The sequence below is a fragment of the Chionomys nivalis genome, chromosome 1 (assembly GCF_950005125.1).
Source record: "Chionomys nivalis chromosome 1, mChiNiv1.1, whole genome shotgun sequence".
Lineage (NCBI taxonomy): Eukaryota > Metazoa > Chordata > Mammalia > Rodentia > Cricetidae > Chionomys > Chionomys nivalis.
This window is the reverse complement of record NC_080086.1, coordinates 21,167,220-21,188,137: the sequence shown is the minus strand read 5'-3', so window position 1 is coordinate 21,188,137 and position 20,918 is coordinate 21,167,220. Positions and strand designations below refer to the sequence as shown.

At 37.4% G+C, this 20,918-nt stretch overlaps 1 non-coding gene and 1 pseudogene across 1 annotated transcript; both read right to left on the bottom strand.

The window, feature by feature from the left end:
- Positions 1–5,167: 5,167 nt before the first annotated feature.
- On the bottom strand, positions 5,168–5,298 carry LOC130889804 (small nucleolar RNA SNORA18). Its single transcript, XR_009058645.1, has one exon. It is a non-coding gene; the product is annotated as a small nucleolar RNA SNORA18 (small nucleolar RNA).
- A 183-nt stretch (positions 5,299–5,481) lies between these two features.
- Positions 5,482–5,558, bottom strand: LOC130889819 (small nucleolar RNA SNORA40; annotated as a pseudogene).
- Between the last annotated feature and the right edge of the window lie 15,360 nt (positions 5,559–20,918).

The following is a 20,918-nucleotide window of genomic DNA, read 5'->3' as shown; positions in this document are numbered from 1 at the left end:
TAACTCCCACATCTTGATTAACTCATATCTATTAAATCTGTGTATCACCATGTGACTGTGGCTAACCTGTATCCGTCTCAGGCAGGAGAAACATGGTGTCCTCCACATTGTCCTTCTACCTAGCATCCTGTTCTCTTTTCCACACCTATTTAAGTTTTGCCCTATCAAAAAGTCAAGGCAGTTTCTTTATTAGCCAATGAAAGCAACACAAATACAGAAGGACCTCCTACACCAGGCCGGGGTTGATTTTTCTTTTTAACTTAAATTAAAAATTGCAAGACTAGTACTCTATTTGAAGTGAAAACTAGAATTAGCAAAATTATTAGAAGTATTTTTGTATATATAGAATGATAACATGTCTTGTTTCTTAAATGCAGACTCAATAAATTTGGGGACATTTAAAGATAAAATTTTGTTTGATCTATAACATTTGAAATATAGTTGATATCCAGATGACCTGTTATACAATTTGTTCTTTTTTCAACAGAGTAACAAATTTCTGATTATAATAGGCAAAACCTCATTTATATTACCTTAATTGAGGAATAAAATTTATTAAAGTCTTTTATTTGTGCTTTTAATTATTTTAGCCCTTTAGTGTTGTTTTCCAAATTTGTTTTGCTTGCTTAGGCATTCTATCAAAGAACATCATAAAGGTAAAAGAGAATTGCCTATGTTTTCCTGTCTATAAAGCCTTTTAATTTTTGCATAACAAATATATGTGGGTATGGCTTTAATATCTTACTCATTAGACATGTGGTGTTTTTAAAATCTTAACGCTTATAAACATCATTTTCATGATTTTGTATTTATCTGTTATTTTTATTTTTAGTACAAGAATTGTCATATAAAAATTTATTTTTATCCAAAATATTTTGGACACATCTTTTTGTCCCTTTAGTTTGTTTATAGCATGTGCTTGTCTTATGATGGTGGTAAAGTCATATGGCTGTTAATAAAAATATTCATTTTTTTTTAAAAAAATAAGAGTTGAATCCAAGTTACATACACAATATATTATAGTAGGGTACAGCCTGTAGAAGCTAGGGCTTACGAGTAAGAAGCACTTTTACCTTTTGGTTTCTTAAGCATAGTAAGTCTAAACATTAAATGTGATGTTAACCATCACAACAGACAGACAGACAGACACACACACACACAATTTCTACTGACCTCAGAAAGAGAACCTTTATTAGAGCAACATGATGATTATACCAATTCCACTTTGGTGAACCAATGAGTTTTTCATTGGGGTTACTAATAGGGTCAAAGAACTGACCCATCCTTAGATTTTTAGTACTCAGAAATAAAGGTGGGAACCCTCTTCTATTAGTATGTGGCTGTAGCCTCTATCTATTGCATAAAAAGGCCCAGTCCTCATCAGAAATATTCCATATCTTATACACAGTTATACAGTGTTGTTGTAGAATAATCTTTTTGTACACTTGTGAAGATATGTCTCTGCCAAGACACCTTCTGATTGGCCAGAAAGGACTGGTATCAGCACAAGACACCCAAAGACCAAGTTCTCAGCACAAGGAAGATTTATTTGTCCCAGAGGGATAAAACATTGCTTCTGGATAGAGAGGAGACAGACATGGCTCATAGGCAAATGACATTTTATAAAGGTAAAACAGGGAACCCTGTAGTAGGATGAGTTGTTTTGCTTTGATTGGGCATGTTAATTAGGGCAAACAAAGGGGAGTTTTGATTGCTGGACTTTAATCCTTTGGTTCGTGGACTGTCATAGAGAGCCTCAGGATGAGGAAGTGAATGTGTGTGTGTGTGTTTTCTGAGACAAGATTTTTCTTTGTAGCCATAGTTGTTCTGAAAATTGCTCTGTAGAGCATGCTGGCTTTGATCTCAGAGATCTACTTGTCTCTGCCTTCTGAATGTTGGAATTAAAGATATGTTCTACCATTTCTGGTTCAGTGTGATATTTTGATAATTTCACTTTTCCCTGGAAAGTATAGCAGCCCGATCACTTCCATCAATCAAAGGAATTTATTGTAGGCACTTATAAAAACATTTTTATTAAAGTTTCACATATTTATGAATAAGTTTGGAAAGCTGAAAATGTCTACAGCAAAGCCCAAAGTTGAGATAGTCTTATGAACGTTGCAGAAAGCACTGATTCTAAACCACAATGACACATACCCGAGTCTGGTAGTGTGTGTTTATATTTGTATAAGTGATACATGTGTGGTATTCAAGCAAAGGCCTCCAGGATATAAAGATATCAAATGTTCAAGCAGGATAGCTCTGATGATGGACTTTGGATTCTTGTTTATCCGCATGTAAAGGTACAGTAGGCCCATTAGAGATAATTGTGGGTAGGTAATGAATGTTGTTGTCCACATTATGAATGTTAACTATTTCTTGTTGTGTTTTAGGCTTGCCATTAGAAGTACTGAAGAAGGGGCCTATCTGAGTAATGAAGGAATCAGAGGTGCCAGAATCAACACACATAAGATATGAATTTGTAGCAATCCATAATCGTGGCCTTTATTAAATTACTTAACATTTTTGATTATCAAATTAAATTCCTTAAATAATAGCATACATTTATATATTTACTTGAATTGGCTTTTGAGATGGGGTCTCTTTATATAGCCCTGCCTGTACTGGGACTTACTACATAGAATAAGCTGGCCTCAAATTCACGGAAATAAGCCTGCCTCTGCCTCTGAGTGCTGGGATTAAAAGCCTATGGCAGCATTTCTAACAGAAGGTACACACACACACACGTAAGGGTGAGATTGTAAATTAATCCAGTTACATTTGAAATTAGATTGAAGGTTTCACAAACTACTAGAGGCAAAACTGCCCTATGACTTAGGTACACCTCCCTGTGCACACTCAACAGATTTTATATTTTACTACAGAGAAACTTGTACACTCATTTTAATAGCTGTTCAATTCCCAATAGTCAAGAATGAAATAAACACTGGTGTTCATTAAGGCATGAATAAATATGCAAAATATGGTATAAATGGTACACAATGAAGCATCACTCACCTATAAGGAATAATGAAGTCCTTAAATTTTCAAGTAAATGAAGTAGAAAAACTTGTAGTGAGTGTGGTAACCTAGGCCCAGAAAGACAAACATTGTGCATACTCTCATGCAGATCCTAGCTCAAAATCTCTTGTGTGTTTAACTCTGAGCACAAGTAGGAGCCAAGGAACTAGAAAGGAGTCTTTATGCTAAGAGAAGGGGTATAGTAGATTATAGACAATATGATGGTAGAGAGTTGGAATATTGGTGATAAAACTGCTTAAGCATAGAAGGGCCTGGAACAATGAAAAAAATCAGCGATTCTGGGATGGGGAAGGAGTGGGGACTACTCCAAAGCAGGGATGTATGGAAAGCCATACACAACCCAGTTAAAACATATCACTGGAGGCATAGTAGAAAATGTGATGTGAAAGGAAAAGGGGGAATTCAGGGCCTAGAACTATGTGGAACTGATGAAGATTGAGAGGAGAGGGTGAGTGAGCCAAAATTGGGATATACTGTGTGCTAAGGATTAAGTGGGGGTAGGGAGATTGAGAGCAGAGGGTAAGTTAGCCAAAACTAAGGATGCTTGCAAGTGCTTATAAAAACCCACAGCTTAATATGCTAACTTAAAAGTATAATTTAAAAAATGTGTTGCAATGGGAAATATTTGCATAGGTGGGCAATGCTGTCTCCAAAAGTATTGGGTTAGTAAGCGAAAATTGAAATGCCAGGGATAGAATACCTCGCTCTGAATTACTGTTCAGGGAGACCACAGAGGTCTCCAAAACAGTATAGGCTACTGTCATTGTCCTTGGTTATCTCCCCAAACTGCATGTAAGACCCTATTGCTGAAGACTCCACTTGCTTTGGGTATAGGACATAGAGAAAGAAATGTCAAACTCATCAAGAAATTTCATCCCAGTTGGCTAACTTTCATGTAGCCAGCAGGTGCTATTCAAGCATTTGGAGAGAAAAGACAGAACTTAGCTTTTCCAAGTCTGGACCTACATGCTGCAACACTGACTTAGCAGGTAATTGTGCTCACTATTGCACTAGTGACAACTGTTGACTGGTAACAAAACACACTCTGATTGTATCTGAGGCCTGCTTCACAGGAGGGAACTTCATGCCTGGGTTTCACTGACTCTTGTTCAGAGGAGTTTGGTAGGCAGTAGTCAGTGCTGAGATTCATAATCGACCGAACTCCTAAGGATAAAGGTCTAAGAACTCAGACCTAACTGAGACATATTTATCAATTGGTACTCCCCAGGCCCAAAGGATATGAGAGAAGAGTCAGAAAGAACCAGCTAATAAAGAGTGGTGCTTTGAAATAGAAACTTTGATCTGAGCCCTCAGGAATAAGGGTTTCAAATAGCAAAATGGGGACCAGGGATGAGAAATAAGGAAGACAACAGCAATATTTGGAACCAAGAGATCTTATATAAGCTGAGGACTTTTGCCAAGTGAATTTATTAGAAAAGATAATGTCTCATATACTATTTTAGGGAGAAATGACCAAGGTTAACAAAGAACTATGTCAGGCAATGTTGGCAAAGAGAACATAGGATACCTCAGGCACAGCTGCCAAAGGAAAGCTGTCCAGGGAGAAAGGTTAGGTCTGTAGACACAACAACCTTGACTCCTACAAGGCGTGGACTACAGTGTCCGACCGTGTGTTCCTGGAGGAAGATACTCTATTCAAGTTCTTTTTGTACTGCAATCATGAACTCAGCAGTGAGGCAGCACCTTCCCCAGGAGTCTACTCTTCCCAGGTAGCGGGGGTAGCTGTGAACTAAGGAACAGGTGCATGCCAGTTCAGCTTAGAGAACCAGGGAGTTTACTGTGGCTCTCAAGGGACAGTGTTGACTCTTAGGTTCATGGAGGACAGAAAAGTTCTAAACACAAATGAAAGTGATGACTTACAAAACTATGTTGAGCAGAAATAAATTGCAAAATGTTATACAAATAACGCCAGCCTGTTCCCTCTACCTTACTGCCCTTGAAAAACTTTTTATTTTTATTTTTTTGCTGTTCCAGTCCCTCACACCCTTTCCAGTTAGGTGCTATAGCTGATAAGGGGAATCTATTAGTGTAACAGAATTAGCTCACAGATGACTTCTCAGCATGTCTCTTTATTGTTCTCTCTCTCTCTCTCTTTTTTTTTTTTACATGTCCTGTAGTTCCTTTCACAGACCTAACCACGAGCAGCCCTGTGAGTCAAGCAACCACAAGTTACTATATGAGGCGTTTCCAACGATGTGTGGCTACTAGGGAAGCCCCATCGGGATAGACCTCAAAAAGCAATCATTGCGAAGCCTACATATGAACATCTACAAATAGGAGCTGAAGGAAATCACAAAAAGAAACGTCATCACAGAACAGGGTTAGGCTCTTAGAGGGCCGTGTTCTCAAATACTAATCAGTCCAGGATATTGAAGAACCAACCTCATCAATACCATAATCCCTTAATGCTGAATTATATATATTCCTTCTTGTATGTATCAAAACTCATATTGAACAATGAGTTCTGGGTTGCAAAAGAGGATTTATTTTTGCACCTGTCTATATTGTTCTCTCTTTTATATACCCTTTCAACCAGCAATTCTTCAGCCCTAGTGGATAACAGCACTGGAATTGTTTCAGGGTCATAAAAGACAGATAAGAATTCTTACACACAAAGCTATAACTGTCAGCTTACTCTATGACTTAAAGTGGGAGGGGTTAGTGAGATCCTCCCTGAGGTCTTAAGGGAAAAGGAGGTTCATTAAGGGAGAGATTAACTCAATGGGGAAATCTAGAAGAGGAAACTATGTGCTATGCTATATTCTCAGGTGATCAGATAAAGGGCTAAGAAGTTTACAATTAGTAAAATCACAAGGTGCTTATGGACCACATTTTACTCAACTTTTTTTCCCAGTCAGCCTAGGGAAGTATCAGGTAACAAAGCAACTAAAACAGGAAGTTTGAGGCCTTTGATCCTTAGCACTTTAGTCAGATGTTAACAAGCTTGTAAGGGGCTTTTAGATTTGAAGATGACACTATTTGCTGGAAGTGGTTGAAACAAAGAGAAGCCCAAGCCCTTTCATTATCAGATCGGGGACTTGACCTCTGTCAGCCACTCTGATCATTGGCGGCATAAATCTTGAGGTTCCCGTGGAAAGACTGTCTTTCTCCAGGTTTTGGGCAGATGTTTAATTATTTTTCCTGCCATCTTGTAGAGTGAAACACAAGCACCAAATCTCCCAAACTAAAAACATCAATAAACCCAGATAAAAGTAAACGATCATCACGTCTCTTATCTGCAAGCAAGGTAAAAGCAGGGCATGCTTATTTTTTGCCTATCTGAGAAGCTATGGATCAACAGTTTTAGGCATGTAGTAATTCTATGTCCTTGGATATCTGGGAATGTCTTAAATGAAATACTTTTCCCTAGAGACTTATCGCTGACTAGATGCCTGCCAATAAAGATAATTGCAGAAAGGCCGAACTCTATGTTCACATTGGAGAAAAAAGCAAAGACATGGTAGTGGGAAATAGGTATTTGGACTGTGTGACTGTTTTCACATAAAGCTAGAGAATATTATCAGTATACCCTAAATGATAGGGAAAATTGTGTCCAATAATTGATCAATTAGCACTGAACTGTGGAAGATATATCCCAAATTTGTAACAGATAGAAATAATCTACAGGAGAAATCTACAGCCAGTCCACTCAAAAGGCAATAACTCCAATGACCTTATATCGTGGTTTAAATCCTCCAATAGAATCCTTGATTCTGATGTGTTGACCTTATGAAATGATTGATGAATAATTACTGCATAATCCTGCCGCTCATAGCAGTTATGAACATATAAATTTTTTTATCTTCTGAAATGTGTTCAGCAACTGCATGTAAATGATGTTAGACATAGGAAACACTGTGAACATGTGGATGTCTGGGTTCTGTAGCTCACTGTTGTTGCTTTGCATGACAGAAGCATACAAACTGTTAATCAGCCCCTTTTGCCTATGAACGCTGCAGTAGGGTCTACAAAATTTCTCAAGGTGCTGAATTACACATAGGAGAATATAACTTTGTTGCTATGTGATTTAGAAGCCAGGGTAACAATGTCAATCAAATTCCTTTTGTGAGTAAATCAGGTAATGTTGCAGTTTCCTCTGAGACCATTGCAACCTTGAGGGAAGTTAGGAAAACAAAAAGTTAAACCAATCAAAAAAGCTTCAGGATGTCCCTCAAACTGCCCAGATTTTCCAGGTCCCCACCTCAAAAGAGCATGAGCAGTAAGTGACTGCTGAGAATCACTGTCAGACACGCCCAGATACCATGAAGGAGCAGAGACCAACAGAATGGCATAGAAAAAGTACAGACCAACTGAGTCCCTGGAAAGGACACTGTGGTGATTTGAATGGGGATGACTCCCATAGGCTCATGTATTTGAATGCTTGGTCTACAACTGTTGAAACTGTTTGGGGAGGATTAGCAGATAAGGCCTTATTGGAGATGTGACTTGTTGGAGAATGTGTTGATTTATTTCAGTAGTTGGGTCCCCGAGGTTGGTGTTCCAAAAGCTACAACATCCCCGGGTAGTGCTCTCTTTTTGCCTCTTGGTTGTTGTCTCAAGTTGTGAGCTCTCAGCCTCTGCTACAACAGCATGTCTGCCTGCCTTCCTGCTGCCATACTTCCTAACATCTGAAATTTTATTGAAGCTTGCAATAAATTCTCTTCTATAAGTTGCATTGCTCATAGTGTTCTTCACAGCAAATTAAAAACAACTAAGACAGACACTCTCTTAGCCAATGAGCTGCCATAAACCTGTTCTTTATGTTCCAGGGTTCTAGCTTTTGTGAGTGATCACTCATGTTGGAGTAGACTGTGGTGATGTAGCATCTTTGTGTCAATTTTGATCTTGTATGAAAGCCCTCACCGATATTCCTGTAAATAATCCCTAAAGAAGTAAGTCACAAAATAATCCCACACCAGTTTGGAATTATGATTAATAAAAGAGTTATTTATATAAATGGAAAAGCTTACAGATCACCATTCTAGACAACAGCCTTCTACATGACCAGGAAAAAGAGTGAGTACATGGCTACTGCTGCTTTTTCAGGGCAGAGAGACCATGCACAAGTGGAATGGTATCTAAAGGCTATTGGCTGAAGGAGCAGAAGGAGCTTCTGCAGCACCTTCCCCCTTTGTTTAAATAAAAGAGTTCTAAACCTACTACAAAATTATATACAATAAGAACAAATATCCTATTCTAACTATCTCAAATCTTGTATAATAAATAACTTGGCCAAGTCATGAGAAGAAAGTAACTACATTTATCAAGTCTTCAACCCCATCAAAGATCCGAGAAGGGAAATAATGTTACCTGAGTAGTTAGGAAGTGTAATCTAACAACTTCCAAAACATGCAACAAATCACAGAGACAACTGGCTACCTGGGCAATCACCCAAAGTCATGTTTGCAGCGTTGAAGCAACCAACTTTGGCTAAGACCTAGAATAACTGACAGACTCCAGAAGTATATAATATTACCCAAGTAAACAGGAAGTGCATTTTAAGCAACTTCCAAAGCTCTAGAATTGACAGAGACATGTTACTGCCTGGACAGTCACCCAAAGTTATTTTGTACCACTGGGGCATCCATCTTCAGCCTACAGGCCCATAGTATCCAGCAGACTTTTTCATAAAGCAGGAAAATTCAAAGACAGTTCAGTCACTTTCTTCTGTATCCTGAAGAATGTCTTGTGGACTCTTTCATGCATGAATCAGGAACCCCGAAGGAACATCTCACCTTTAGGCAAGTTCAGTAGTCATTTCTCTGTGGGTTCTTTTTGTCCAGTTTATGCAACAGTCCAGGCAAGAGCAGTTTCTTGCCCAAATGGCTAACCAGCTCCATAAGGAGCATTTTTGATGCCCATCTTCCTCTCGAAGTAGCTTGGTGCTGCCAGGAGCAGATGTATTTCATTGTCATGAAAAGCCCTAAGTTATCAAAGCATTAAATGTCATATTCTGTAGTCTTTGAAAGATATGAAGAATGCCTATCTAACTGAAATATATCTCTATATATCTAGAAAATCTAACATGACTACAAGCTTGACTATTATCGATGATTATCCATTAACAACATATATTTCCTAATTGTACATTACATTTTTAAATAAACTACACAATCACAATACCTTAATAAAGATTAGAAATACATATACATATAACCAGATTGATTTTAAATTTATATCAATAAAGTAAAATTTATACCAATGCATATATAATATAATATTATATTATATATGAATATTCCCCTTTAAATGTAAAAGAACATTTATAAACAATATTTGGGAATGTGGGCTCAGTCTTTCTCTCCAAACTGCTTCCTGCTGTATGGGGGCACTGTTATTCAGGTCTTTTATGGTATAACCTGTCTGCTAGGTTCATCTCAGTGAGCAGTTGAGTGAAGTAATTTTTTGAGGGTATTTATGGCAACCTTTCAGGAGGGCAGGGTCCATGAAATCATATCATTGGTCTGGAAGCAATCCACAGGTTCTCATCTTCTGTGAAAACAAAAGAAGAACCTCTTTTCCAAAGCATCATATCCTTAGACCCAAATTCTGAAGTCAAGATACCTTTATAATATACATGGTGGATTAGCTTAGCAGCCCATACAATAAAAAGTCTCTCTGTAGTTAGCTCCTTCACAGTCAAAAAATTCAAAGAAAACACAATAACATACAGAATCTAGGTTCTCTGTAAATTTTCCATTTTTACGTGGCTTATTTTTCTTTATTTCTTTTAACCTATAACCATCTGTACTCTATCTCTTTAAAGACTTTAAAGGCATTAACTTTATTTTAAGGCATTAACTTTATTCTCTATATTCTTTTTCTTCTCTCTCCCAAGTCTATGTACGGCCATCCAACACTGTTACCCATTTAGAGATCTTTCATGTCTGAATCTGTCCTATTGTGAATCTGTAATTCTTTACTATCCAGGAGTACTTCTTAAAATGCTAACCCATCCTTTTAGTAACAGAAAAGATAGAGGAATTCCAGACTGTAGAGGGCCCATAGGTTGAATTACCTTGTTGACAGCCCTTAGATCTGTCACAATTCTCCATTTCCCAGATTTCTGTTTTACAACAAACACAGGAGAATTCCAAGGACTTGTTGAATTCTCGGTATGTCGAGCATCTAATTGCTCCTGTACCAATTGTTCTAAAGCTGCAATTTATCTTCAGCTAGAGGCCATTGCTTAACCCATATTGGCTTTTCAGTTAGCCATTTTAAAGGTAGGGCTGTTGGTACCTCTAAAGGTTTGTTAGTAGCTTTATGTTCTTGTATAGCCTGAATGGCTTGTGACCTTTGTGCATAGTACTTTATTACATTCTTTCCAGAATTATGAGTTCCTGGAACTTCAGGAATGTTAATATGGGTATTCCATTGCTCTAGCAGGTCACAGCCCCAAAAATTTATTTCAATATTAGCTACATATGGCCTTAGCTTTCCTCTTTGACCTTCTAGCCCAATACAATCAACCCATCTTGCACTTTGCTTAACTCGAGATATGGTTCCAATTCCTAGTAATTGAACATATGTCTCTTGAAGAGGCCAATTTGGATTCCAAGATTCTGGAGTGATGGTACTCACATCTGCTCCTGTGCCTATCAAGCCAACAATCACAATTCCATTTATACATATTCTAAGCTTTGGTCTCTGATCATTTATAGAGGTTTGCTAAAATATATGCTTATTTCCTATTTGAATTTCTGACTCATCCTCCAAATTTGAGCCATCATTTAGAACCTTATGATCTTCCACAGAAGGTTCTAGAGTTTTTAATTTTCCTGGTGTGGCATGTCTTCCATAGTTACTGGGAATGACTGGGCCACATTTGTCTTTGGGGCCTGCTAGAGGTCCTTCAGGGAGTTTCCCAAAGGTATTGGGTTGCCTTGTCTGTCTGTTGTTGATCTCCATTCATTGATCCAAAGACTTCCTTTCCCACACCTCCTACACATACTTGAAGACTGAGGTTTCCTATTCTTGCCATACCCAGATGAGGTATTATTCCTAGAATTTTCTTGTCTGCAAACTCATTTTAGGTGTCCTAATTTACCACAATTAAAACATTTGGCAGGTTGATGTTCCCTCATTGCTTTGGAAAATGCTTCACCTACCCAATATTTATCATCGTAGTAAAATGTCTGAAAATTTATTGTATGCTGAATCCATTCATCCATTGGTGCTGATCTAGACCTTAAAGCCCAATTATCTTTTTGCATTCTATGTTTGCATTTTCAAAAGCCAGCGATTCAAGAACTATTCGTCTAGCTTCTGTGTTTGTTACTCCTATGCTCAGAGCCCTAATTAATCTTTGCAAAATGTCAGTATAGGGTTCTCCTTGTCCCTGTCTAATCCTTGTATATAACTTGATCCTTTTCCCTAGTTCTGGTATTCTGTCTCAAGCATTCAATGCTGCTTTGTGGCATAGGGACAATACTTCTTCATCGTAAAGAACTTGGACCTGTGGATCAGTATAAGCTCCCACACCAAGATTTGATCCTGGGAAACCTCCATATGCTTTGCTCTCTTTTACTCTTCCATATATTTGGATTCTTTTCTGAAATAAATTCCAAACATCAAGGAAGGTCTATCTTCTAACACCATGGATGCTAGCTGGGAGAAATCATGGGGCATAGCCCTGACATTAGGAGCCCAAGTTCTTATCATTTCCTTGACAAATGTAGATTGCAAGCCATAAGTAATGACAGCGTGCTTAATTTCCTTCAGATCATTCATCCCTATCAGCATCCATCTACCTTTTTTGGCTCCCTTTGAGCCTTTAGAAGTTGATGCTTTGTCAGAGTAAATTACAGGGTATGTCACTAAAATCCTGGGTAAACCAGTTCTGACAGCCAGTGGTGACAGTATATCCTACCCTTGTGTCTTCTCTCCCTGATCATCAGCTCCAATGATTTCCTCAATCATTTCAAATCTCTTAATCATAATCTCTCGTAAAGCCTGAATCTCCTGACCTGCAAATGTTTCTAGTGATTTCCCTATGATATCAATTTTCTGATCCCCATTCTGCACCTGTGATTCCAAGGTCTTAATGTTTCCTTTCAAAGATAACATCTCCTCCTTGAAATACTCCTGAACATCGTGTAATTTGCCATCCTGGAGGTATATTCTGTCTGTTACCTTATCAAAACTCTGTGATAACTTCTGAACGTCAACTTCAACAGCCTGGATCCTCTCAGGTAAGTTCCTAGTACCCTTAGATATTGAGTCAATTTTGCCTATCATGGTATTAATCCTATCAATTAATGCCATACACTTCCATAATGATATAATATGAATAAAACTGAAACCTAATAACCAGTAAATTGAGGTATCTCCATCGGCATATAGACCTCTTTGATTTCTTCCATAGTGGCAGTAAAAACCATGGCAAATGTCCCATTAAAAACGAAACCTGCCATTTTACATTTTAACCAGCAGACGGCGCTGTTTCCAAGTTGTGACTGGAATTGATGTAATGGTGTCACGACAAATCTTGTTTTAAAATATGCCCTGATACTTGTTTAAAAACTGGGAAAAATGAGTCACTCGAGAGGTTAGTTGTAGTACACAGAGAGAGAAACCCAGAGTCCAGGCACGGAATGAAAACCCAGGGAGCTTCTAGCAGGTGATAAACAGTGAGGCTTGCCCCGGGACACCAGCCCTGCTACTCTGCTCTGAGCCAATGCAGGTTGTCATGACACCGCTGCTGTGAGAGAGGCCCATTGTGCACCCAGTGTCCCTATGCTGGGACAAAGGGTCACACTGCAAATGCCACTGTAGCAGTGCTCCACTCAGTTGTGGTGGGGATTTCAAACAGCATGTCTGTTTGAGCCACTGATACTTCCCAGGGAGTTTTTGTCCCAAGGGGTTTTCAGAGTTCAACAACCACCTGCTCTCTGACTCACACTGCCTAAGCACTGTGCTGCAAGGGGGATTTAAAAACCTCTCAGAAAAGATCAAACCAGGCAGGCAGAGACTGTCCTGGCCCATGGATTCCAGGAGGCATGGAGTTTAAATCCACTTCAGAAGGCAAATTATAGGGTGCTTGGGGACTTGAAGCTAATCCAAGGTGTATTGTCTCCACACACAGACGGTGGCTGAGGCAGGGCTCAATCCAAGCCACACTGGTGGCAGTCAGCCAAGCTGGGGATGGGGAGGGGTAGGGTGTCAGGGTGGTGGTTCTAAAACCAAACATTGGGTACCAGGTAAAGGAGTAAGTCACAAAACAATCCCATACCAGTTTGGAATTATGATTAATAAAAGGGTTATTTATTTAAAGGGAAAAACATACAGATCACTGTCCTAGACAACAGCCCTCTGCATGACCAGGAAAAGAGTCTGGCAGCCAGAAGCAGAGTCCGAAGTAAGAGAGTGAGTGCAGGGCTACTACTGCTTTTCCAATCCAGAGAGACCATGCCCAAGTGGACTGGTATCTTAAAGGCTATTGACTGAAGGAGTGGAAGGAGCTCCCACAGCAAATCCCTATATATTTCTAAGCTCACCTAGTTGGAGTTTGATGATATCTTTACTTTGGCCTGTCTTAGATGAGTACATGTGTTTCTTCATATCCCCAGGAAAGTCTCTCATACAACAATCACACACAGTTTAATGATAGAAAGTCATTGTTTTTCTGATTTTTTTTTTTGTAGAAAAGTACATTTTCTTTTCATGAAGAACTTAGTTGAATACAACCCAATAGAGGACTCTTCCTATCACAACCCTGAGACCCTACCTTCCTTACACATATGATTTGAACACTGTGGTGTTTGGTCTCTGAGAACATAAAAGTGAGTTACACATAGGACTTTCTTATTAGTTTATTAGTAACAAAATGGATTGCAAATCAAAAATGCTAAATGAAGTAAGGCCAGAACACTGAAAAAGTATTTTCCAGAATGAGATATGCTTGTATTTATCTAATCATAAAAATACAGACTCAAAACAGGCATAGCCATTGCCAGATATAGTGTCCCATGCCTTTAATCCAAGCATGTGGGAGGCAGTGGCAGCTAGACCTCTGTGAGTTTGAGGCCAGCTTCGTCTACACAATGAGTACTAGGACTGCCAGAGTTACATAGTAAGATCCTGTCTCTAAAAACAAAAACAAAAAAGCAAATAAAAGCAGCAACAACAACAAAGAATTAATAATAACAGGCAGAGTATATGAAAGGTTAACTTATTTTTATTTTATTTAATTATTCATTTGTGTGTATGTGTGTATAGGTACAGCATAAGTGTGAACATCACAGGACAACTTGCTGGTGTTGGCTTTCTCTTTCTACAGTGTGGGTCCAGGTCAAACTGAGGCCACAATGCTTAATCCATATATCAATAAAGTAAGAAGACTGAGTTGACTGATAACAGACTATATCTGTTATTTCATCCTTTTTAGGATTCATCAGCACAGTATAACATATGATAAAAATTAATTTATTTTGTTCTTAAAACTCAACTGTGTGTAAATGATTGCAAAACTAGGCACCAAATGCCTTTAGGAGTTAATTTTTGAAGTGAATCTAATAAAGAATAAAGTTTGAATGGCATACTCATACATAAAATCTCAAAAAAGTTGAATTAAGAAAATTAAAGGGCATTTGCTTAGATAATACTCTTAGTCCACTGTAATTATAAAATGAACACTGAAGAGTAACATGTAAAAACATTTTGACAGAGTTGATGATCAATTAGTCACAAAGTCTACAGTATTGTTTTAAATACTGTCTAGATATTATTTCATGTTTGTTATTGAGTTTTGCAAAAAAAATTGATCATACCTACAAAAATATTTTTGAGTCCACAGACTACCATGTTTCTTGTGATTATTGGATCATTCTGATGCACTCAGTCTCCCCACATTTTTAGGTCCCCTACATTCAAAGCAAGGACCAAAGAAACAAATTTCAGATCTGGACATAAAAGAAGACCTCACTAATACAGATATGACTATACTTTATGTTTTACTTGAAAAAGGACACTTAAAAGAAATCCTACACTAGTTCAGAATTGAGAATAATAGATGGTTATTTTTTTATGGGTAGACTCACAAATCAGAATCCTCTGCTGGAACAGAGAACAGAAACCAAATCCCGCAGCCAGAAAAGGGGCCAGATGCATTCTCTACATGGGAATAAATAGTATAAGAGGTCACGCCCCAGTGGGTAACTACTGACTGTAGGATTTCCTACAGCCCCTCCCCTTTTGTTTAAATAAGAGAGTTCTAAGCCTAATATAAAATTATATACAATAAAAACAAATTTATTCAATAGATATCCTATCCTAACTAGTTTAAGTCTTATATAATAAATAACTTGGCCAAGTCATGAGAGAAAAATAATTACAACTGTCTAGTCTTCAATCCCATCAAAGATCTGGGAAGGGAAATAATATTACTTGAGTAAGCAGGAAGTGCAATCAAGCAACTTCCAAAATGTGCAACAAATGACGGAGACAAGTGGTTACCTGGGCAATCACCCAAAGTCTCATTTGCAACTTTGAAGCAACCAACTTTGGCTAAGGCCTAGAGCAACTGACAGACCATTTTCAGAGGCAGGAAAATCTTCAAAACCATCTTATCCTGTCTTGGCAAGATTTGATAGTCTTTTTCCTTGTGTCTGCCTATCCATTTCTGGATACCATGTACCTTGTCAGTGGTTAAGGCATGGGCAGTTGCTTGCCCAAAGACCAATTTTGCCAAGAGAAAACAAGTTCCCAGTGGAGTGTCTTCAGTGCTCAACATTCTCTCCGGAATAGATTAGTGCTGCCAGGAGCAATCATGTCTCACTTCAACGGAACCCTAAGTTATTTAAATGCTATATTCTACAGCTCTTTGAAGTGGTTGAAGATTATCTATCTATGCAGAATAAAATCTCTGTATATCTAAAGAACCTGATTAGTCTAACTATAAAGTATGATAAACATAGATGACTATTGATCTATAATTCTTAATACCTATAAAACTTAAAGACTAAGACTTCATATTAGAATATTATATAATAAACAACTGTGCAACAAGTGAGGACAATGAACTCAAAGTGTAAACAATGTATAAGTATCTTGATCAGAAGTAGAAATGTACATTGCAATATGATAAATACATTCTTAAATTGTATCAATATACAAAAATGTTTTAAGCAGAGGTAGAAGCATGCATGCATACAATATGGCAAAATAACTTTTTATTTATAACTAGGCATACAAATATAGTAGACAAAAATAATAACATATTCAAAATAATTTAAGTTTGTATCAATATATAAGAATCTATAACAATGTAAATTGCCTATAAATAATACCTCACAAGTATTCACTCTATTACTCACTATTATTATTAGTGTGAGTAAGCGCACACTAATCTATTATTCCATCCAATTTTTCCTTTTCTTAAAAAGAGATCCTTGAGCCTAAAATATCTCCCCCAACCCTATACCAATTAAAATCAACCCTTAAATGATGTCCCTAACCCTGAGAACAAACTTGGTTGGGAGAGGGGATGTCATCATCTAGAATTACTTCCAGCTGTCATGGGGGTGATCTTCTTTCTATGGGATCCTGTGAAAGTAAAATGATGGTTAAGTTCCAAGATTGCTGTCTGGTATAATTGCAAATAGTTTCTGAGTATTTGGTAGGGTTCTTCTGGTGTTCCTATTTGGAGTTCTGGCCTTAGTGTTGTAAAAATGTGCACCATTTCAGCTAATTAAGTTGGAGCCATCTTGAGCAGCTGGTACCCAAAACAGGTCTTATAGTTGCTCTATCAGCATCATGACATCATATCAACCAGGTGGAGTTGTTATGGGGCCCATCTTATTCCTGAAAACTTCAAAGATTACTGCAGGAAAATTCATTGTTCATTGTGGAAAACTTAAACATTATTTATATAGACATATTCACACACATATTCAATAAAAGGTATGATAGAGATAAAAATAGGTATGAAGAAAAGTAAATTTTTTATAAATTCATTTTTCTTTCTGTTCCATATCAAATGTCTCTTGACATGAGACAGAGATTCAGAAGTTTTCTTTTAACAATATGCTTGGATATAGAGAAGGACAGAGCCATTGTCCAACTCTAAAATCAGCTATATACTATTATATATATATATATATATATATATATATATATATATACATACATACGTATATATGTTTAAATGTATGTGTATTAGTTACCTGACATCATAAATCATGTTCCTTTTTTCTCTATGATCCTTAAGTGGATAGTTATTTTTCTATCTGTCAGTATTCAAACATCCAAGTGTAGGGGAGACCCAGCCAATCACCTTGATAGCAGGGAGCAGGGTGCCCTGAGGATATTTTTACTTATAAAGATTGTGGGCATGCTCCCAGCCACTCCTTCTGTTTTCCTGTTCTCTGCGGGAACCTCTGGTTCTGTAAGTCTATTTTCTCCATTAAAGCTGTATATATTCTTACAATCTGTCTGCATTCATTTACGCCGCTACATTCAAGGTCTTTTGAATTTTTGAAGATTAATATTTTCCTGCAGAGATGAGAATAGAAACCTCGTCCAACCTATATGCTTTCTTTACCATCTGTATGGTTGTCAACATTGTGGATGAGCTGTCATTTCTCTGTTTCAAGAGGTTTCTCCTTTTCAAACTGAATCTTTATTAATTTTGATGGTATCCATAGTTTTTCTTCTCCTGTGGAAACAAGAGCAAAACTCCTTCCCCAACATCTCCTGGCTTCCATTGTGAGGTCTACACATCTTTGAAATAAACTGGCTGATTTAATTAGGAGACTTCTATCATCCAATGTATCTCTGCTGCTGTTGTCCCTTACTCATTAGCGTTAAGAAAATTTAAGGTTAATAAAGCATTATGTAATCTATTTCTAGAGGTATTTTTTACCACTTTGTTTAGCATATCCTTTGTAGTTTCATTGATCTTTCTATAATTGCTTGACTTGTAGGATTGTGTGGTATAGCCATAATATGCTTAATATTATAATAAGCAAAAAACCGTTTTATTTTCTTAGAGATATATGATAGATCATTATCTTTCTTTATTTGTGCAGGTATAGCCATGATGGCCATAATGTCTAATAAATGTGTGATTACTGAATCAGCCTTTTCTGAGCTTAAAGCAGTTGCCCACTGAAAACATGAAAATGTCAATGGTGTGGTGTACATATTTTAATTTTCCAAATTCTGCAAAGTGAAACACATACATCTGTTAGATTGCACTCCTTTGAGTACCATTTGGATTAGTCCCTGCAGGTAGTGGTGTTTGGTTATAGAAAGAGCAAGTACGAAATCTATAATCTCCTTAGCTTGTTGCCATGCAATAGAAAACTCCTTGTTTAAACCTTTGGTATTGACATGATGTTTTTTATGACATTCAGAGGCCCACAACACACTTCCAATCAATAATTGATCAATTTCTGCATCACCTTGTGCTAGAGGATTTGGTAGACCCAAATGGATTTGATGTTTTTTATGTATGTAGGACAAAGCCTATTCCTGATTATATCTTGCACATGGATAAATAATGAAGTCAGTTCTATATCATCTGCTACAAATTCAGCAGTTTCAATATGCAAGATAACTCTTTCTGCATATTGTGACTCAGTAACTATATTGAGAGGTTCTTTAAAATCCCTTAGAATCATATGAATAGCATATTATTCTGCCTTCTGGACAGAATTATAAGGACTTTGTTCCACTTTAATTCTTCTGATTTGTAACTTGTTTTCAATGATTTATTTGCATCAATATAAAATGTACGGTCTTCAGTTATTTGAGTATAACATACAACTTGGGGAAGAATCCAAGAAGTTCTCTTTATAAGGTTAAGTCTATCACTTTTGGGATAATTGCTATTAATTCCCCCCTCCCCCAAATAGAACAAGCCCTTTGCCATGGTTCATTGTCTTCCCATAACTTTTTGGTTGATTCTTTAATATGTTGAGCATCTAGTTGCTCTTGTGCCAGCTGTTCTAAAGCCTGCAACTTTTCTTCAGCTAAAGGCCACTGATTAATTCATATTGGTTTCTCAGTTAACCATTTTAAATGTAGGGCTATTGGTGCCTCTAAAGATTTTGCTTGTATAGCCTAAATGGCTGTTGCCCTTTGTGCATAGTACCTTTTAATATCCTTCCCAGAATTATGAGTTCCTGGGACTGCAGGAATGTTAATATGGGTATTCTATTGTGCCACAGGTCACAGTCCCATACATTTACTGCAATATTAGCCACATACTGCCTCAGCTTCCCTGTTTGACCTTCTGGTTCAATGTAGTCAACCCATCTCATGCTTTGTTTAACTTGAGATACGGTTCCAATTCCTAGTAATTGAACATTTGCCTCTTAAAGAGGCCAATTTGGATGCAAAGATTCTGGAGTAATGATACTCATATCCTTACCTGTGTCTATCAAACCAACAATTACAATGCCACTTATATTTACTCTTAGCTTTGGTCTTTAATCATTTATAGAAGTCTGACAGAATATATGTTTCCTATTTCCTATTGGAATTTTTTACTTATCCTCTATATTTTTTCTTTTTTATTGATTTTTATTGAGCTCTACATTTTTCTCTGCTCCCCTCCCTGCCTCTCCTGTCCCCCCTTAAATCCTCCCCCAATATATCCTGGTATATGATTCAACCCTTTTTGATGGATCTTGTATCCTATTCCAAGCATTTAAAGCTGCTTGGTGACATAGACACAGTACTTCATTGTCATAAAGAACTTAGACCTGTGGATCAGCATATTCTCCTGCACCAAGAATTTGATCTTGGGAAACCTCAACACCTTTTGCTCTTCCTTGCTGTTCCATATGTTTGGATTCTTCTCTGAAATAGATTCTAAACATCAAGGAAGGTCCATTATCTAAAACTGCAGACACTAACTGATGGAAATCATGGGGAGTAGCTCTAGCATTAGAAGCCCAAGTCCTTATCATTTCCTTAACATATGCAGAGTGCAAGCCAAAATTAACAATAGCTTGCTTGATTTCTTTCAGATCATTCATTGCTATTGGTGTCCATCTAGCTTCTTTGACTCCCTTTGAGCCTTTAGAAGTTGACGCTTTGTCAGAATTAAGTATAGGGTATGTCGCTAAAACCCTGGGTAAGCCAGTTCTAATAGCTGGTGGTGGCATTGTATCCTGTCCTTGTGCCTTCTTACTCTGTTCGCCAGCTCCAATAATTTCTTCAATCTTTTCAAATCTTTTTATCATTGTCTTTCTTAAATCCTGAATCTCCTGACCTATATATGTTTCTAGTGATTTCACTGAGGTATCAATTTTTTGGTCCCCATTTTGCACCTGCGATTCCAAAGTTTTATTTTTTTTCTTTCAAAGATAACATGTCCTCCTTAAACTTTTCTTGTATATCATGTAGATTCCCATCTTGGAGGTACATTCTGTCTGTTACCTTATCAAAACTTTGTGATAACGTCTGAACGTCAAATTCAACAGCCTGAACCGTTTCAGGTAACTTTCTAGTACCCTTGGATATGGAGTCAATTTTGTCTATCATAGTATCCACTTGTTCAGATAACCTCTGATTTTCAATAATTTTAATCCTGTCAATTAGTTGTTCATTATTAGTTTGTAAAGATTCTATCGTTCTTAGGAGTGCCATATTCTTCCTACATGATAGAATATGGAAAAGAAAACTGAAACCTAGTAACAAGCAAATTAAGGAATCCCCATATAAATCTTGTATGATATACTCCATTGTATTAGTAAGCAAAGCAGTAAAATTTGCATTAGAAACGAAAACTGCCATATTACCTATTATTCAGCAGGTGGCGCTGTTGCTGAGTCGTGACCAAAACGGGGTCCTGTTTCAGTGTCCACCTTAGTAGATGTTAAAAGCTGGAAAATGCGAGTTTCTCA